Raw genomic sequence first — 19257 nt, 5'->3', positions numbered from 1 at the left:
ACAAATGCTCTAAGGACAAGTTATTTACACTTCAGAGCATGTTTATGGCCACTGGGCTACTATGATCATATCTCTAGAGGCTTACGAAACTCTTTTCAGATGCAGCTAAATGCAGACAAGAGTTTAGCCATACAGAGATTAGCTATTCATGGAGCAGATTCTGAAGAAGGAAATAGAAGGGGAATCCTTTTGAACTGTGAGTCATTTTAAATTTTATTGTAAACAGAGATTTAATATAAGTTTCTAATGCCAATCATATTTGGTTTACAGGAGAAAAAAAGGTTCTGTCTATTAGCATGCGACAAAAATAATTTGAAAACGTTAGAAAAATATATCAAGGCCTTTGCCTGAATCAAGAAGCTTGGCAGATTATCAACAAAGTGGAAGCAACTGATCAACCAATCTGGTAGGGCCAAGGCTTCCCACATTTTGATTCAGCTTAAGCACTGGGTGCTGTTGGTGCTTCACTAGCATTCACCACCAGCCCCCCAGGCAGAAGAATTGTTTCCCTTAGAACAAGTAATCCCTAAAATTCCCAGCTCTGATCCCATTAATTGTCTTCCTCCCAGAGGGAAAATAATTCTACTTTGATTCCTTCCTCCCACACATATAAACACAAGACAAGGAAATTGGAGGAAAACAACTATTTCTTGCTTTGAAGTGGGTTAAGAAGTTGTAAGCATGAAAAAAATGTCCTGCTTCTCTTTAAAAACCACCCCACGTCACATAGAAATCAAATGTCACACGTCATATTGAACCCTTGTATTGAGTAAGTTGCAGTGGTGATGAACTAAGCAGTAACCCATGATTTGCAACCTGCAGAAGTTAGGGTCGTGTAATCAGTTAAGTCAAAACCAAACAATCTAATGTACTTTCTCATCTTAGATACAGATTGTAGGGTTAGTGCTTTCCATAGGTTATCTGTACTTGATAAAAACTTATAATTCATTGCACCTGCAAACTTATCCGTGACCTTAACACTGACTGATATATTGAAATGGTGGGACATTTGTGCATATCATCAATACAGCGTGTCCTGTTTGTCAAGTTATTTGTTCAGTTGCTCAGCAAAGGATTGAGCTGAAGCGTTGCTTCTTTTCTCCCACTCAAAAGTTAAGCAAGGCTGAACATGGCTAGCACCTGAATGAGAGATTACCAGAAAAACCCCAGGACTAGATTTAGTCACCAAGAAAAATGTTGATGAAAGAAAACAGCCAATCATTTCTGTACTACTCTTGAAACAACTACAGGGAGATGCCCATGCAATTACAAGAAGCTAAGCTTGACTTAAGGAAGCTTGTATTTTGTAATAAGAAATGAGGCCGTTTTTCAGAATACGGTACATGCAGGGCCCGTGTTCCTGGATCCGTTCACAACGGCATCCTCAGGCTCTCACTGCTTTCATCAGAATGATGAAAGGAGTATCACAGTGTTTCATCACAAACCCCACGTTTATTTATTTATTTATTTATTTTATTTTATTCAACAACTTTTGCATTTATTTTCTTTCTGCTTTTTTTTTTTTTGGTCTTCCGTTAATGAAAACAAGAAGAATAAAAATGATTTTAAAAGAAATTACGCTCGGGGAAGATTGGTCGCCAGCGTTGTAGGAGGCTTCCCTGTTCCTAGGAAGCAATAGAAACTGGAACAAAATCAATCAGCTAGTAAACCATCCAGGCAGAACAGATGCAGTGGTATAAAAGAATGAGCAAAAGGCTTGCTGCCCTGCCCCGATTCCTTCCCTGTTAATGAAATCCCTCCCCTCCCCCACTGCAAATGGAAAAGCTAAGACTCTTTGGATTCCAGTCTCCCCAGCTGTTCGGGGCATGGCTTTGCATTAGTGGCTAATCTGGCATTTGTGCGTTGTATATTTATCTGACTCTAGCTGACACAAGAGAGGAAGTGCTGAATGGAGACTGCTCCTCCCCAGGGACTGTCTGGGACAGGTCCTAGAGAATTCCCTAGTTTTCACAACTCAGGGCCTGATTAGAAAGCGGCAGACTGAAGCAGAGTTCCTTCTTGACAGTTCAACTTCATAAATGTAGGCATCAAAGCACGTTGGAGAGCAGGAAAATTCTGCATAATCATTTCCCATCCCCAGGGAACTCTCCCATGCTGCCGAAGAAGGGCTGCGACTGAACGCTGCTTCTCCTATACAACAAACAAACAGGAATTCGGGAAACCTGCATACAGAACACTACTGACCTCCGTGCACATGCTGTTCAGAGCTATGATTTGTTGGAGAAAGTAAAATTCACACATCATGCCAAGCCACAAATTGTAGTTCTACAGCAATACAGTAGGTGGGTTGTGACTGTACACTCTTAAGAAAAAACTGAATGTGACATTGTGGTTTTAAAGGATGTATAAACGTACGTATGGAACCCCAAGAGAATTTTTTAAAAAAATGGTGCTCCCGTTTTTGATAGCTAGTTACCTTTTTATGATTTAAAAAATATTTTTGAAAAATTCTCCTGACACATCCACACCATTCTGGCTTGTAAATCCTGTATTATGACTTAATACATTAGATTCAGCCAATTGGGCTTTATTTAAGTCACTATTATTAAGGCAAACTATACCTTAGCACAGACATGTCAAACACAAGGCCTGGGGGGGGGGGCGGATGCGGTCTGTGAAGTGGTTTCATGTGGCCCGCGAAGCCATCCTGGAAACAATGAGGGAACAGCCCCTCTGCCTTGGCCCTGGCCCAGGCCAGCCAGGAGGCAATGTACAATTTTGTGGTGGCCATATATGCTGAAACACATTCAGTCTTAGCTCCATAAGTACCCCCCTGCATGGCCTAAGAGGAACAGTGAGACTCCTCCAGTGGACCATGCCTAGGCACTTGCCCCAGTCCCACTCCCTTCTGCCAGAGACCCTCAGATATCCCACTCCTGCCCAGGCCCCCACAGCCACCCTTGATGCGAACGATGTAGAGCTCGTCACACCTACCCAGTAGGCCACACCCACTCCATCCATACCCACCCAATAGGCCGCACACACTCTGGCCATACTCACCCGGCCCCCTGAAGGCAACCGCAATGCTGATGCGGCCCTCAATGAAATTGAGTTTGACACTCCTGCCTTAGTACAATGTGCAAAGCCATCCATTGACTTACAAGGCTGACACTCCTTTATTCTAGCCCCCAGGCAAGATGAAATACATCCATTTTATTATCCGTGCCCCTTCCAAGTGTACATTTGAATAGTGTGCTTTGTTGAACTGCTGCTAGGAAGGGCTAAACCAGATATGATTGATAGTGCTTCAGTGCTAAAGCAGTTGTAGAAAATGGGGAAAGACTGATTCTGATCAGTGCAGAGTGCAGCAGGAGGGATAAATCCCCCCCCCCAAGCATTTTCCACTCCTGCAGAAGCTACATGCCGGTACTTAGAAAGAAAACTAGCACCTGGCTGGGAGAGAATAGCAGATGGGGAGGAAGTCACTTTAATCAGTACTGCTGCTAATTGAAATTATTTTATCCCTAGATCTAGTAGAAACCATGCCTTTTTTTTTTCCTTGCACACACATTTAGACTGCAGTGGCTTTATCTTTAAATATAATGTTGGGAAAGCCTTGATTAGTTGTCCCACCTGACATTTATTGACTGGTTTAACTCTGTAATTGAACAGTGGGGGAAGGGTTTCCCATTTTTTTGTATTCTGTAATGGTTTAATTGGACATGGAAGTAAAATAATGCATGCATTTGCATGTTTGGGTCTGAGCATTTAGACAAAGAGATATTTGAATAAAAGTATCGGATTTGAAGGCTATAAGATGCAAGAGGAAAGTGCATTTTTCTTTCTTTGTTTTCTCCTCCTCCTTTCTCCTCCCCCTTCTCCTGTTCTTTTAACCCTTTCTGCACACCTGTAAGAAAACATGTTCAAGTTTGATTCCTCTCCCCTATATACATCAGGTATGAATCCCATAGCTCTAACCAACAAACTGGAATGCTCTTCGGCTTCTGATCAGAAAAAAGCAGACAGGCCAAAGGCTTTCCTGGTTGGGTATTTCAAGTCTTGGGGAAACCTATTGCTTTTGCTGCATGCATAACATAGAATAATAAGAGTTGTAAGGGACCCCTGAGGTCTTCTAGTCCAACCCCTTGCCCGAGCAGGAGACCCTGTACCATTTCAGACAAATGGTTGTCCAGTCTCTTTTTGAAAGCCTCCAGTAATGGTGCACCCATAACTTCTGAAGGCAAGCTATTCCTTTGGTTGATTGCCTCTCACCATTAGGAAATTTCTCCTTAGTTCTAGGTTGCTTCTCTCCTTGGTTAGTTTCCAACTATTGTTTCTTGTCTTGCCTTTTGGTAAGGATCACTTGCATGTAGATGTAGGATCCCCTGCATGTATGTGAGGGTGCAATTTCAGTCTCAGTCAGGCTGAAGCAATGTTTACACACCAAGAGATGATCAAAGCACTCCCTTAACCTTCTTCCTAAAAAAAACCCAAAACCCTGTAATTCTGCCACGTTTTCCCTTTATTGTATACTCAACCACACTGTACTAATCCCTCGACTCAATATATAAACCCAATCACTATCTTGGGTTATACAGAGGTAAGTGAAAATGTATGAATGTACTTATGTACTTATAAGCAAACAGGGTAAGAAGCTTTTTCCAAGTGCATCTGCACAGACTGAAGTGGTGAAGACACCTATGTTAAGCAAAGATTGTTGAGTTGGAGGCCGTTCTGAGGAACATTTAGGAGGCAAAAATCTGATATCCCATCCCATCACAGTGGCATCTCATTAAGGCTGAAATGGGATAAGAGTTTTATTTGCCCCTGACCATGCAAGCATGACGTGAACCAAGGACAAGTGCTCCACCTTACATTATCAAACCCTCCAAAAACTAGTTCTGTCCCTTAACAAAGCCTTCCTTAATCCTTTCTTTGATGTTAATGATTGCCTATCATTAACAAAGGCAGAATGAAATTCAAAATGAAATAATTTTAAATGAATTCAATGGATGAAATAATTCAAAACATGCTAAGTAAACCAAAAGACCCAGCACCCCAGAAGAAAAAGCAGGAGTTATCTACTACAACATACAGAGCAATGACTGCAACAGCCACTATGTAGGACAAACAGGCAGAAGGCTGGCAGAATCCATCCATGAACACCAACTACCAGTCAGAAGACATGATGAAACCTCTTTAATTTCATAACATATGGATAGATTTAACCATAGATTCAATTGGGAAATGTGATCATCCTAGACTAGGCCAAGTCCAAAAACTACAAGGGAGTTTCTAGAAGCCTGGCACAAATTAGCCATCAGTAGGCATATCTATATACTACACAAAAGAGACAAAAGGAACAATCAACAAGCCAAAAGGGAACAAAAGAGCAAAACATGTCCCCACCAGCAATCAGCAGCCAGATGAGCATAGATTAATTCTAAGATTAACATCAGACCAACAATCAAGTAAACAATACCCCAGTCAAGGAACTGCCAAAAAGCCAACAGTAAACAGCCCAACCAAAGATTATTTAAGACCAACCCAGGGCAATTCACTAGAATGTAAACTGAGAGCAAATCCTACTCCTTACTAGCACCAATGATATTACCTAGTTTGCGTAATAAAATGTCTGCAAGAAAATAAGCAAGGTCAGAGAGCACCAAGGACTCCTCAAAATGAAATTGACTAGAAGCAGTTGTGCAATTGACTAAGGCAGAACTAATAATCACATTGCAACAAAGTACTGGGTGATAAGTGCCTAATCCAATCAATGATCAAATATATGCAAGCAAAACTTGTTTATGCATACTTGGCAAAGTAGTATAAGTTTTGGAATGGTCACCAGTATTTTTGGACTTAGAACTGGAATAAAACTCAGACTTTTATTCATTCCACTTATTATCAGAGTTTTACAGAAGCTGTAGATACTGAATGCTATTACAATAGCATTCTTTAAAGTGCCCCAAAAGGGAACAAATGTAGCTATCTGTGTATAGACAATCTGTTTGTTCAGAAACCTTCTTAAAAGTGAGCTGAGATTTGATAAATGTGTTTTTTATTATTGTCCATGGATGTAATCCAAAAATTGGCCATTGGACAGTGACAACAGCACCAGTAAAGAAAGAATATATCCAGGTAATGGGATTCCATACCCCACCATTCGGTCAGAGCTGAAGAAGTTTCTTGGATGAGAAGCGAAACGTCTTCAAAGAAAAAACAAGAAAATCCAGTTGCCTCCTGAAAAAGCATCTTTGGGACAACCATAACTTGGATGACTGAGAATCTCCATAGTCATTTAACTACGCACTTTGGGATGAACACCCTTCAAATGGTGCAGAAGTATGAACGGATTTCCAGAAAACATCGCAGACTACAGGAACCATTTGCGCTTCAGTTTCCGATGCAGACAACGCAGACTCATCCCCAACAGCCTGCACCTGTCTTCAACAGTGAAGGGACACAGGGCAGAAAACATCTTGCAGCCAAGAAGGCTCCACACTCATTTGCCTAGTTAGGTGACCCTGAGGACCCAGACAAACCTCCAAGTGGCCTCAATGACTCTCTAAAAGAGTGCAAATAACCAGCTGTCTACAAGGAATATAAATCCTTCCATTCCTACCATCTAGTGCAGTGGTTCTCAACCTGTGGGTTGGGACCCCATTTGGGGTCAAATGACCATTTCACGGGGGTCACCAAACAACGCAGTCTGCCATTTTTTCACCCTTTTCCTTAGCTGTGCTACTCCCATTTATTCTATTGGCTTTTGAAAGCCAATGGAATAGACTCTCTTGAATAGAGTCTAATTCTATTGGCTTTCAAAAGCCAATAGGAATTGTCCAGGCTGTCTCTGCCCTGCTGAGCCCGCCAAAAGTCCATTCTGCAAACGGTGCTGCACCAGTTGAGTAGTCCTCGACTTACGACCGGTTGAGTAGTCCTCGACTTACGACCGGTTGGGGGTCGCGGCATTAAAAAGGTTGAGAACCACTGATCTAGTGAGAGCTGAAGAAGCTTCTTGGATGAGAAACAAAATGTCTTCAAAGAAAAACAAGAAAGTCCAAATGCCTCATGAAAAAGCACCTTTTCAACAGCTAATGGGACTATTTCTACCTAATCAACAGTTGAAATGGGAAGACATGATTATACCAATTTAAAATGCCCTGTTTATTTGTTGTTGTTTTTTTCTGGGCTTGAAAATTAAGCTTGAATCTGATTAGCATTTGGATGAGAATCTGAGAGTTGTTGCCTACTACACTGAGGAACTGAAAAATCTAGAAGACAGCAAGAACAAACCTCTTCTGTGCTCTGGCAATGAAAGCTGCATGATTATCTTGGTCATACCTTCTGATTTTTTTCCAAGCAATTCAATGTCCTGCCCATCATCCTAAAGAGGCTCCCTTTATCTTCTCAATCTCCACAGGAAGGAAGTTAGGTTGAGAGCCAGGGTACCTGGCCCACAGTGACCTGGGAAATTTTATGGTCATGTGGACAGTTGAAGCTGGCACTTATTTGCTTTCTTATACATGCCACATTTTAATTTATTAAGGATAATGGCCATAGGATTTGAGGTTCTCTTTTAAATATAAAATTTTAATTGCATCAAGTCCATTACAAATGCTGAATAGACTGAAAACTTCTTGCAGGTGTATTTACAGGGCTGTGCTGAAAATGACATAAGTGGTTGGTTACCTAGAAGAGAAGTTTGTGGCATTTATCCAATTCATATGTGATGTCTCTACATTCTCATGGATTATTCTAAATCCTGCAAATTGCTGGACTCTTAGGTAAGATGCTGCTGTCTGGTATCTTTGCCAGTGTGCACAGAATCAATATAAGTATATCCAAAGCCCATGGAAATGCATCACTTAGTTTTGAAACAGGCACTCTGGAGGGGAATTTGAAGCTGATAGGGGAAGGTAGAGGTGAAATCAGAGAATAACAGTAAAGGATGAAAAATCCATGGATCTTACACCTGTTTTACTCTGATTCTTTACAGTAGTATTTGTGTGTGTGTGTATGCAAATATATAACATTTATTATTTTTTTATATCCTTCTCTCTCTTGAGTGTCCCTTAAGCTGAAATCAGTATGGATAACTGTCTTTATTCAGAACTGCCTCCATTTATCCTACCCTGGGATATCCTTTTGTACCATTAATGATTAATCACTGTCACTCTTTAGGGACCTACATTGTACCTCAAATAGGCTGTGCTTCTTATATTAGACTAGCCACTCCAGAGACCTGGATAATAGCCCTTGCCCCAGATATTTTCTGTATTTTACAGAAAGACACTGGGAGACATTTAAAAAATATGGCCTTTATTTTTTTTTTAAATGATGTTTTGTGCATTTCTTTAAAGCTTCTCATTATATCCCTTTCCTCCTATTAGCACCTTACTCCCCTGAGGGTCTCAAAATCTTCCCTTTTTCCTGCAATATCACTTTCCACTTACACAGCCAGATGTCAGAGGCAAATGTGCCCAGAACGACAAACTAGGCTTCTAACAAATGTGGGAATTGGAGATGCCTCTTTCTATTCCATCTCCCCTGCCCTAAAACAATCATTTGTTTGCTTTATTGCTTCTTCTGCTATGGAGTAAGATGAACCCCACCCTGCCTCCAGTCTGCAGTAGTTAATTGTAATAGGGCAGGAACTTCATTAGGAATTCCTTTCTGAAAATTGTGAATAAAGCATGCACCACATGGCTGAGGGAGCGTCTGCTTTCTGATTGGCTGGATTTTGCTGCAGTCTATTCCAAGCTGTCATTTACTGACTGAAACATGCATCATACTCGGTGCCTCGGCTGAGTCAAAGACTAATGGATAATTGAAAAGAGCCACTGCCACATGTTAACTATGGGCTACTGCTGCTGAGAAAAACATATGCAGTATTGTATATGTGTACAGAAGTAAACTAGTGTCCACATATTTGTTCAAAGCTGTGCTTATTCAGACTAACAATGATTAGGATTCTTTAACTAAAGCATTCTTGGTTCCTATGGTAACATCACCATGGTATCATTTCCCAGCATCACTGTTTAATTGGGTATCTCCTTGGCTTCTATCACTGAAATGCCTGAGTGTCTCCTGGGTGCTTCTAATACAAACAGGCCATACAGTTCAGTTGTTCCACATAACCAAGAAGCAAAAACTAACTAGCTTGTAGGTATTCTGAGAGCTGCAGTTTGTGTGTATTTAGGGTGAAAAGATGGGCATTACAAGATAGATTTCATATCCAATTCTGAGAAATCTACTTTTAGTGTTGTTCTCAAAAATAATCTAAGTAGTTATCTCTAGAATGACAAAACAAAAGACACAATTCTAGTGCTCAGGTTTATAATTTTAAACACTAGACTAGGGGTAGGCAACCTTGGCTCTTTTGTGACTTGTGGACTTCAATACCCAGAATTCCTGAACCAGCTATGCTGACTTAGGAATTCTGGGAGTTGAAGTCCACGAGTCATAAAAGAGCCAAGGTTGCCTACCCCTGGGTTAGAAACTCACAGGTAAAGGCTCTTAAATGGGCAGATAATTTTCTTTATGCAGTGAATGCTTTTCCTGGTTCGTGGTTTACATATGAACCTAATAAAACACCAAGAAGCTTTGTAGCCTCTGCCTGATACTAAAGAGGAAAGACTTTCAGCAGAGTCTGCTTCAGTTGTCCAGATGACCCTTTCTTACCTTACTACATCCTCTTTACTCTGAGAACTGGCAGACACCAGCTGAGGGAGTGTCGTTCAGTCTTGGATAAAGGCACATGTGCAGGCCACGTGGACACACGGATAAGATTTTCAGGAGCTGCAATCTAAATAAGCTTCTGTCCATGGTGCTGACGTCCCGTGTGACCCATATCACTTAAGCTCTGGACATATTTCCATCACGAAAGCATTTCCTCCCTGGCCAAAAACACCCACAGAAGAATTGCTGGCGACTTTTTTTTAAAACAGTTGAAATGGGTAAAAGAAATAAAATGACGCTTATATTGAAATGCTCATCTGTATCAGACACACCTAAGCCTGTCTCAGACTGCTTAAAATGGTTTTAAAAGAGCTGAGAGGTTTGGTTTATTTTTAATGGATTGTGCTCAAAATGTTTTATTATCACCTTCAGAATTTTCTGATTTCTACAGTGCTTCACCTCTTACCTTACTGATGCTCTCAGTATGTTTTATTGTTGATTTAATGATTTGGAATTATTTTATTTTTATGCTTTTAGGCTGCTCTGGTTTTTGAATTAATATCTATTGCTTTGATCTCTCTTTGAATTAAGGGATGACGATGTCAAAAAAAGGGAGTTTTTATGGTTTCTTAACATACCTATGTCATTAGCTGTTTAAAAAAATAAAGATAATAAATAAATCACAATCCTGTTTTTATGAATTATATTAACTACTTCAGGCTCTCAATTTATAAACATCTCTGTGGGGGGGAGGGGAGTGTATATTTAAAGGTGTCATTAGCAATAATAATCAAACCCCAGCAAAACAGCTCAGAGATAACTTATATAGATTGTCCAGAATAAAAATTCAGGAAGCAATTGCTTCTTTCTTTTTAATGTTGAGAAACTCATCCAGACCTGGTTCTTGAAACTCTGAATGAATGTGGTTTGACAAGACATCCCCAGACTGAAACTACCAGAGTGCCAAATACTTTCAGGAATCACCCCATTTGCACCAAACATATGTTCCCTCATAGCAGAGATAAGGGACAAGATTATGCCAAGAAGAAATAGGGCAGCCAAACAGGAAGCCCAGGTTAAAGGGCTGCCCCTTTTAGCTTTTTTCATTCTTCAAGAACAAAGCAGAACTTGGGGCATGTAATCCATTCCTCCACCACCCCCGCCACCCTCTTTACTATTGTTCAGGGGTTGTTGTTTGCAAAAACATACCAGTCTGGAGCTATCTAAAACCCCAGGAACTTTACGCTGCCAGTTCCAGATACCTGGGAAACCTTGAGCATGCCTGCTTATGATCAGGATAGTGAAGGCAGGAAGGAGATGAGTTTCAACCGAGTATTGCAGAATGTTAAATTGTTTAGCAGAGGCCAAATCAAGCTGTGATTTCTAAAAACCTAGTTCCACTTTAATAGTTCTCCCCCCTCCAACCCACAACCACACCTTTTAGCAAATAGTGGACTTTAGCAATAGCTTTCATGGTGTTTTTATCATATGTTACTTGGTTTCTCCTATCAAAGAAGGACACAATCAAATCTCAGAGAAAACAAACCTTCTCCAGCTGTTGAAGTTAAAGAAAAACATTTATGGACTTTAGAGAAATCAAAAAAGAGTCTGTCTATCAGTAAACCTCCCAGCATTCTGTGTCATCACACTATCTTATGGGAAATGCATTTCCTTCATCTATTATTCAGGACTGCGTTTGGATTTTTCCCATGCAACAGCAACATATTCAAATTGCTCTGGTTCTTCACTGGTTTTCCTAAATATAAGCTCAGTAATCTGAAAATAAAAAATATATATAAAGAAATACACAGTAGGGTAACAAAAGATAGAAAATACTGTATAAATTAGTGATTAAAATGATTTGATTTTGTTTCCATTTAGTCGAATAGGAGTTGTTGGGGGGGGGGAAAGTACTGTTGCAATTGTTTGACTACAACTCCCATCAAAAATAGTATTTTTTTCATGCTGAATGGGAAAGCTGAAATTAGAATTTTAAAGATCTAGACTGCCAGATTTTCTTCACTTCTTCATTAGACAATTTATTCTAGTTTTACTTTCATTTTTTTCCTTTAGGAATAAAGGGGAGAATCCATCAAGTCTGCTGTGCAGATTATATAAAAGAGAGAAGACACTGGTGTTGGAAGAAAAGTCTTCATCCTGGTTCATCCAAGCTGGGAATAAACATGGCAATTGCGTTGGGAAGAAGGTTGTAGTTTATCGGAGAGAAGAGCCAGACAGGAAGATGGTTCTGGCAGCAAGAGAAATGAAAAAAGGAACGAGCACATGTAGGAATTTTTATACTCTCTGGAGCCTTTTGTTTGGAGTTATTTCATGTTCCTGTTTTGAGGCTATTTCCTGTGTCATGTATTCTGACCTGAGTTTGGGTGTGCCCTTTGGCCTTTGTGAGTTAATCCTACCATGTCCTGTCCCAGGTGAGGTATGCAAATTTTAGGTCTTTGTCTTCCTAATCTCTTAGCTCCAACTTTCCTGATGGTTTACATCTGCATCTCTATAGAACTGGTTTCTGCTTAGGGAAGGGAGACCTGGGGCTATTAAGAAAACTGAGCATGCTTTCCTGCTTCTTTAAGATCCTTGGAGGAAATATTTTTTTTGCCCTTTTTAATATTTCCTTCTCTGGGAGGCTGACTTCCCACACTGGGAAGCTCTATATGTTCAGGGTCATGTATGTTAATAATTAGCAATATACATGTAGCACTAAAATTGGAATTTGCTTCCCCCTAAAGGAGAGAGTGATCTGCAGTGCATCCCCACTTCCTGATTCAAGTTTGAAGAACATCATAAACTGTACTGTGTTGCTATAAAAACAAAAAAATGTGCTGGAAAATAAATTGAAATGTGCTTGGTAGCTTACAAAAGCCAAAAGACAGCAAATAGCTAAAAGATTTTAAGAGTGGTAGAACATTTGAATGGGGTAAATAAGGTGAATGAAATAAGGCAAATAAGGTGGGACAGGATCTGGTTCCTGTCCAGATTTTAACACCAAGCTAAAACACCAATATCCTGAAAGGAAAGAAGGGAGAGGGGAGGAAGGAGGAGAAATAGGAGGAGGAGGAACATATATGTATGTCAATTTCCATTGTTATTAGGGATGATAAGTAAAGAGAGAAATATTCAATAATAGGATTATATCAACCAGAGGCAAAATTACCAATCAAAAAGCTGATGAAAATAAGGGTGTGATAGAGGAGAAGATGGTGGACTGACTGACTGACTGATTTATTTGTTTGTTTGTTTATGATAAACAGTCTTTGTCCTTCCCTTAATAATGGCTGAGCCATAAATAATGTTTTTATGGAAAGGGTGAATGGTTGGAGTTATGTAAGAGAGCTACTGCATATTACAAATGACCAGTGCCCAGTTGCTAAGTGATGGAGATTGTTCCTTACGTGCCACATATGCACTCAGAGAAAATAGAAGAAATAGACCATTCTTCTGGCTAAACGTCGTAGAATGGAGATGTTATTTTATCACTCACCATGGTATCAGTAAAACTCCAGTCCATCTGGGAGTCCAAGAAGATCTTACTGGAAATTAAGAACTGTGTTCTTTCTCCTGGTAAAATATAATTATTGATGACACACCAAGCTGCAGACTTCAGTTAAAAGGGGGGTGATTTATTGTCTAGCTTGTGTACCTGTGTACTATGTAATCTATTAGGTAATATTTATTCACTGGTTTCAGATTATTCAGAATGCCTCCAGATGTTACCAAACCTATTGTTACTGGCTTAATTGGGAATGGGAAGGGTCTATGAAGGATATTATGGACTTCATGGGCATTTAGAAGTTGTGAATATTGCTATCTGACCGCATAGCACATGCACACACCGATTACATATTAAATCTAGTCCCACTGCTAAATAAATAAAGACTCTTGGCTACCCTCCAATACGTACACTCTGCTAACACAGCCAGTTGTTCTACAGCCATTATGCTCACATTAACAAATAAGGCCGAAGTGACCAAACTGTATGATCATTCTGTACCAAATTCCAGGTTTGTAAGAAAGAATAAGCCGCCAGATATTTAATTGTTATATTTTCCACCTTGAGAGCCCTGGTTCACACAATGCAGGAAAGCTGAAGGAAAGATCATAAGCACAACCATGTTTTCACACATATGTTTTCAAGTTTAACTGCTTCATTTAATAACTGAGTTATTGAGATTGCTAAATGAGGACCCCATGTATCTCAAAGGAGTAAGATAACCGAATAGAAATATTAAAACAAAACAAAAGAACACCATAAATTAATAATGGTATGAACACCATTTATTAGTATAAATATAACTATTGGATAGAATATTAGTATAAATACAGGCATTAGACAGAAAGATGGCAAGGGGGAAAAGTCATAAATTTCAGGGTAGGCCTGGGTAAAGGAATTCATTTCAGAAAAGGAATACTTTCTAAAAGCTGCCTAAAGAAAAGGCAGTGAGCTTTCAGAGACAGAGAAGCCTCAATGCTGGTTAGAACTCGGGTCCCGTGTCAGATTTCATTCAAGAAATTGGTTTGTAAGCACTCTGTCCTGTTTTCTTTGTCTTAGATCCAGTTTCTAAGGGAGGAACAATTTTCAAGGTCTACCAATTCATGCCGGAAGTTGGAGAAATAGCAAGGAGTGCTTGACCAGCTAAGCAGAGAGCACATCTGTCCCCGAGTAACGGCAGGCTTGATGCGCTGATGGTCTCGTGATTCTGGGTATTATTATTTATCACAATTAGAGACGGCTTAGCGAACTCACAGAACAACCCTGGGTGGTGTACAGTCAAATATTACATCTCGGTAAAAGAAAACAGTTTACTAATGAGAGGATAATTAAAGTTAAAAAGGCAGGCGGAAGGCCTTCCAGGTGTAACCAACTCCAAGGTTGCAAGCTTCTCTACTAACCCCAGGCGAGTCAGCAGAATCAAATCTTCAAACTTCTGAAAAGCTGGGGGGGGGGGGTGCCTCACATTGGTGGGGCAGGCAAAGGTATTTTAAAAGGTGAAGTGATGGCAGAGAAGGCTGGACTCTGCCAGTTGAAATTCTTTAACTGACAGGGTCCATAACATTCCTTCTGTACCTGGCTGGTACAGGCCAATGTAATGGGGGAGAAGACAGTTTTGCAGGTAACCTGGCCCATGCCATGATGGACGTTAAAGGTCATAGCTTGAATTGGAGCCAGAAGCAAACCAATATCCAACGCAGCAATATTTATCTCCAGTGGCTGCTTAAGGAGGAGCAGGCAGTGATCACGGTGCAGGTGACTAGATTCTGCGCAGCGGCACTGGGAATTCGCCAGAAACATACATAAACATTTTAGATCTTTTTAATAATTTTTAATAATTAATTTTATTATGTGTTTTTTATCCAGTATTTTTATTGTCAGATCAGTAGGACTCAGTTTTTCTGAAGCTAGCTGGTTTTTGTTACACTGTCTGTAAAACTAGGCAGACCTTGGTTACCCATTGATTACATCATTAATTGTAATATATTGCTATGTCCTGATATAGCCCCATGTAGAGCGCATTGCAATACTCCAGCCGTGAAGTGTAGCCAATGCTTGTCTATGGTAATGGAGTACAACCAACTGGCTCTTTGGGAGGCTGTTCCAAGCAGCTGCAGCCAATTGTCCCATTCCAGTTCTAAGTAAAGGGACAGCATGTCTCCGCTCTTTCCCTCTCTTGCAGAATGAGCTGAACAACCAGCAGCTTTTGGCTGAAAGCCTTAGGGAGTCAGAGCATCTGGCAGGGGGCCAATTACCAAAGTCACACGAGAAATTATGTCAGCGCCAAGAAATCCAGGGAGGAACTAACTCCATGCCATGATCCAGGCAACAAGCTAGAGTGGACCCGGGGAAGAGGAAAGACAGTGACTTTTGCTCAGGAAGGATCTAGGAAGAACAGAAAATGCAGACTCTGAGCCCTGAAAAAGGCTGGCTGGCATACGCCTCCCATTTATTTGCCAATGTGTACAGCAGAATTCTGGCACAATTAATGAAACTCTATTGCAGACATGTCAAACACAAGGCCCAGGGGCCAGATGCAGCTTGCGAAGTGGTTTCATGCTGCCCGCGAAGCCATCATGGAAACAGTGAGGGAACAGCCCCCGCTGCCTTGGCCCTGGCCCAGGCTGGCCGGGAGCCAATGTACAATTTTGTGGTGGCCATCTATGCTGAAACGCATTCAGTCTTAGCTCCACAAGATCGTCTGGAAACAGCGAGGAATCAGCCCCTGCCGTGTCGGCCCCGCCCCCTGGGTGCATGCTGGTGAACTGTCACCGTTTGTGAGGAATTAACAAATGCACCATCGCCTGGAAGTTGCCAGCAAATGGCCCTCGCCTACTTCACATATCCGGCTTGATGGGCTCCGGCGGAGGGGTTTCAGCAGGCAGTGAGGCTCCTCCGGTGGACCATGCCTTGGCACTTGCTCCTGACCCACCCCCTTCTGCCAGAGACCCTCAGATCTGTCCCACTCCTGCCCAGGCCCCCCAAAGGGACCCTTGACGTGAACAATGTAGAGCTGCCCATGCCCACCCAATAGGCCACACACACTCTGTCCACGCCCAACCGGTAGGCCTCTCCCACCCTGGCCACACCCATCCGGCCCCCCAAGGGCAACCACAATGCTGATGCAGCCCTCAATGAAATTGAGTTTGACACCCCTGTTCTATTGCAGGATCCAATCTGGGTCAGCCACTGGGATCAGGGGTTTTGTCTTCCAAGCTTTTGGACTTGTGCTGGAGCCCATCCTCAGGGAACTTCTCTCTAGCAGAGTGTGGGCTGTTCTGTGTATGTGGTGTTTGTTTATTGTTGGACGAGCAGGCACAAAAATAGCCAGGGAAGTGACTGAAGCCTGAGAAACAGGCCCCTCCTCAGTCAACAAGAGCGCTGATTTACCACCAGCCTATCAAGTACTTAAAAGCCAGCCATCAGCCACCCTAATCAACCTCAAAAAAGCCACATACAACAGGCACTATAAATACCACACACAGAGACCAGCCCATACTCTGCTGGAGAGAGATGTTTATTTTATTTATTTTATTTTTAAAATTTATAAGCCGCCCCACTCCCGAAGGACTCTGGGCGGCTAACAATAAAAAACATATAAAACATAACAAAACAACAATACAAAAACAATCATCCAGGGGTAAGGTTTTATAAACCCCAGGCCTGCTGGAAAAGCCAGGTCTTAAGTAGCTTACGGAAGACCAACAGGGTGGGAGTGGTCCTAATCTCCAGGGGGAGCTGATTCCAAAGCGTGGGCGCCATCACAGAGAAGGCTCTCCTCCGCGGCCCCGCCAAATGGCACTGCTTGGCCGACGGGGCCTAAAGGAGGCCCAGCCTGTGGGATCTAACCGGACGTAGGGAACTATGAGGTAGTAGGCGGTCTCGCAAATAGCCTGGCCCTGAGCCATATAGGGCTTTAAAGGTAATGTTCCCTGAAGAAGGGCTCCCTCATGAGTCCATAAGCTCAGAAGACAAAACCTTTGGTCCTTCTGATTGATCCAGATTGGATCCTGCAACATTATCCTGGGACGCATACGGTATATTGGCCTTCATTTTGTAACAATACTACCGTAAATGCCGGCGTACAAGGCGACCCGCCGTATAAGACGACCCCCGTCTTTTTTTTTTTTTAAATTGAAAATTTTTATTTTTTTAAAACATATAAAAATACAATAAAATTTTAAAATAGAGAACCCCCCCCTTACCCTCCCTCCCACCCCCACCCCCCCTCCCTTCACTTCCCAGAGCAGAATACAGGGTTAAGAAAAAAGAAAAGAAAAAGAAAATTATAATAATTAAAAAAAAAGAAAAAAAAAGAGAAAGAAAAAAAAATATCATAATTAACCTTTAACTCCATAACTTATAAAACAATTCTCTATAATATTTGATATTCATTCATAAAATAAATAAAACTTTTTAATTCCATATTTTTTCTGAATATAATCTATCCACCTTCCCCATACAGTAATATATCTTTCTTGTGTATGATCCTTTAAATAAGCAGAAATTTTTGCCATTTCTGCAAAACTAGATACTTTAAATATCCATTCTTCTAAAGTAGGCAAAGAATCTTTCTTCCAATATAGACCTACTAGTAACCTTGCTGCAGTTAATAAATTCAACATCAAAGTAGTTTCTTTTTCATTTAAGTCAACAAATATACCAAGTAAAAATAGTTGAGGAGTAAACTTTATCTTCTTTCTAAAAATCTTTTGAATGTTCCACCAAATCCTAATCCAAAAAGCCTTTACTTTTTTACAATTCCACCAAATATGAAAGTATGTCGCATCATTATTGCCACATCTCCAACATTTGGGCTGTATGTTGGAATACATACAAGATAATTTTTTAGGATCTAAAAGCCATCTATAAAACATTTTATAAAAATTTTCTCTCAAATTTTGAGCTTGTGTAAATTTAACATTTCTTATCCAAATTATCTCCCATAAATCCAATGAGATCGGCTCCTGTATATTCTGAGCCCATTTAATCATACAATCTTTAACCAATTCTGTTTCCGAATATAACTCTAATAAAACATTATATATTCTTTTTATATGAGCCGGACCTTGGTTTTTAATCTGAATAACCAATTGTCTATCTTCTAGTGTTATTCCCTCTTTCTTGTCTACAGTCCATCTATCCATTATTTGTAAATATTGAAACCATGACTGTAGAAAATTTTGCTGCCTTAATACATCTAGGGATTTCAAATGCCAATTCGAACCAGAACAAATTAACAATTCTTTATATGAAATTTTATCAAAATTTGTCCCCTTAGAGGTTCCCTCAATTGCATGTCTGGGAATCCCCCCGATAGGTATTTTATAATTTAATCTATAATAATACTTCTTCCAAACACGAAGTAAGGCATTCCTCAAAATATGTGATTTAAAAGTCCGATCAACTTTCTTATTAAAAATTAAAAATGCATGCCAACCATATATTAAATCCCAACCTTCCAAAAAAAGAATATCCATATTTGTTAAATTAAGCCAATCACTTAACCAAGTTAGGGCGGCTGCATCATAATATAATTTCAACTTGGGTGCCTTAAGTCCCCCTCTTTCTCGAGCATCCTGTAATATCTTAAATTTAACCCTTGGTTTCTTCCCGGCCCATATAAAATTATTGATACCCTTTTGCCATTCCTCCCAATTTGCCTCTTTTTTAAGAATAGGTATCATCTGAAACAAAAAAAGAAACTTTGGTAGAACATTCATTTTTACAGCTGAAATTATCCCCAACAATGACAATTGCAATTTTTTCCAATCTATTAAATCCTTTTGGACTTTTGCCCATAGTGGTTCATAATTGTTCTTGTACAATTTTCCATTTGACGCAGTTAGATATACTCCCAAGTATTTAACCTTTTTTACCATCTGAAAACCTGTGGCTTTAATCAAACTTTCCCTTTCTTTAACTGACATATTCTTAGATAATATTTTAGTCTTATAATTATTAACTTTAAAACCAGGAACATTCCCATACTGTGTTATAAGTTCTAATAAACCATCAATCGCCTGATTCGGCTGTTCCAAAATTAAAACCAAATCATCCGCAAATGCCCGCAATTTATACTCATTCTTCCTTATCTTTACACCCTTAAC

Source organism: Crotalus tigris, unplaced genomic scaffold (genome assembly GCF_016545835.1).
Source record: "Crotalus tigris isolate CLP2741 ecotype Arizona unplaced genomic scaffold, ASM1654583v1 scf7180000020184.803716, whole genome shotgun sequence".
NCBI lineage: Eukaryota > Metazoa > Chordata > Lepidosauria > Squamata > Viperidae > Crotalus > Crotalus tigris.
Note: the sequence above shows the minus strand (reverse complement) of the source record.